Source organism: Thermobia domestica, unplaced genomic scaffold (assembly GCF_964235325.1).
Source record: "Thermobia domestica unplaced genomic scaffold, izTheDome1.hap1.1 HAP1_SCAFFOLD_530, whole genome shotgun sequence".
NCBI lineage: Eukaryota > Metazoa > Arthropoda > Insecta > Zygentoma > Lepismatidae > Thermobia > Thermobia domestica.
This window is the reverse complement of record NW_027656240.1, coordinates 103,720-105,987: the sequence shown is the minus strand read 5'-3', so window position 1 is coordinate 105,987 and position 2,268 is coordinate 103,720. Positions and strand designations below refer to the sequence as shown.

Here is a 2,268-nt window from a genome sequence, read left to right as displayed (position 1 = left end):
TCAATACTTAATAAAGGATTTATTTTTATTTATTTATATACAATTTCATACGTGGTTCGTGATAGTAAACTCGATAGGACATAGTGGCACTATGAACATCCGAATCACTCATCATTCGAACATTCAAATATTTATTCGAATATTAGTATATTCCAAGTAATGTTAACGACGTTAATATGCTTGCCTTTATAGTTAATAATGTCAATTCTTACTTAAAACATACTTCCTTAACAGGACATTGAAGAAAAGGTAGTTGCCAACGGCCATACCATGCTGAATATACCGGTTCTCGTCCGATCACCGAAGTCAAGCAGCATCGGGCCTGGTCAGTACTTGGATGGGTGACCGCCTGGGAACACCAGGTGCTGTTGGCATCTCTTTTTCAAATTTCATTATCCTTCAAGTACGAAAATACTAGAAACATTAATTTTATAGTACTTTCAAGAGATAATTTATCAACATTATTTCATAGCGATTAATCGATATTCTAAGCGTTATACCCACTATTTCTTACACTAACAGCCTGTTTATTTGCACGGCACATTAAAATAACCTGATTTCCGATCCGTGTGCACCTACTACTATACTTAACACGGAATGTATTACCACTTTTTAAAAGTAAATTATTATGACTAAGTGTAGATCTCCGGCGAGTAAATGCCTTTCGTATACAAGCACGACACATCTCCGCTATGTGCTTTACTTTTTTACTAACAGCATATAGAAATTGGATTTCAAGGTGTTTCTACATAACAGAATGAAGCAAATTTCGTGATTTAACTCTTTCGAATAATGTGTTGGTCCTGACAAGGACCGTTTGAAATGAAAAATCTTGAAGAAGATTTTTACTTAGAGCTTGTGTACTTGGTAACAGCCTTCGTACCCTCACTTACAGCGTGCTTGGCAAGTTCACCAGGCAAAAGAAGGCGCACAGCTGTTTGGATTTCCCGGCTGGTGATAGTTGACCGCTTATTGTAATGGGCCAAACGAGAAGCTTCAGCAGCAATACGCTCGAAGATGTCATTAACAAAGCTGTTCATGATACTCATAGCTTTGCTAGATATGCCAGTGTCAGGATGCACTTGCTTCAAAACTTTGTAGATGTAAATGGCATAGCTCTCCTTCCTCCTCCTCTTCTTCTTCTTATCTCCCTTGGAGATATTCTTTTGGGCTTTACCAGCCTTCTTTGCAGCCTTTCCGCTAGTTTTTGGTGGCATGATGACTCACTCGTTCAGCAAAATTAGATGTGTCCGCCGATTTATCGACTTCATTTAAATTACAGTACGTGTTTCAATTCGCGCCAACTGCCTTGCTTTTCATTTGATGCACTCGGGTGCACGCTTGAAGTAGTAACAAAACTGACTTGATTCATGGGAGGCCGCAATTTTTCCTCTCATCTTATTACGAAAGAATATTGAACAATGTCTGGTCGCGGCAAAGGTGGAAAAGTCAAGGGAAAGAGCAAGTCCCGCTCCAGCAGGGCTGGCCTTCAATTCCCAGTAGGCAGAATCCATCGTCTTTTGCGAAAGGGTAACTATGCCGAACGAGTTGGTGCTGGCGCTCCCGTGTATTTGGCTGCAGTCATGGAATACCTGGCAGCTGAAGTTCTTGAGTTGGCAGGCAACGCTGCTCGTGACAACAAGAAGACTAGGATTATTCCACGTCATCTGCAGTTAGCTATCCGTAACGACGAGGAATTAAACAAGTTGTTGTCTGGAGTTACAATCGCTCAGGGTGGTGTTTTGCCCAACATTCAAGCTGTACTTCTGCCCAAGAAAACTGAGAAGAAGGCATAAATGTAAGACCTATATCTCATACAAATCGGCCCTTATGAGGGCCACAAACCCCTTTATAGAGGAGATTTACGATTGAAATGAATTGTTTTCGATATACAGACTCATCAAAAGTGTCTGAGATAGTTGCTTAGTGTCATTCGAAATTCTCGCTGCTATTCGATTAATTAGTATGTGTAGTCGTCGATCGTAATTGAAGCCCATAGGAAGTCACACTATCTTTAGAATACTCCAAACAGCGATGTGCTTAGTTCCCACTACATTATTAATTATAAGATCATTACCTTTTGTATTGTCGCTAGCTACATTTTTTTGATATTTGCGTACATCGGGCTCATATTACCCAGAGGACAGGACAGTCGAGCCCAGATTCTCAGCAATGGAAGAAAACCTCATACCACATATTCTCATGTACTTCATGCTAGACAAAGGAATTTCCAACATTCTTAAAGCACTCATGTTTCTCTCTTGCGTT

At 40.2% G+C, this 2,268-nt stretch overlaps 1 non-coding gene across 1 annotated transcript; it reads left to right on the top strand.

The window, feature by feature from the left end:
• Positions 1-255: 255 nt before the first annotated feature.
• Positions 256-374, top strand: LOC145677006 (5S ribosomal RNA). Its single transcript, XR_014129578.1, has one exon. It is a non-coding gene; the product is annotated as a 5S ribosomal RNA (ribosomal RNA).
• Positions 375-2,268: the final 1,894 nt, after the last annotated feature.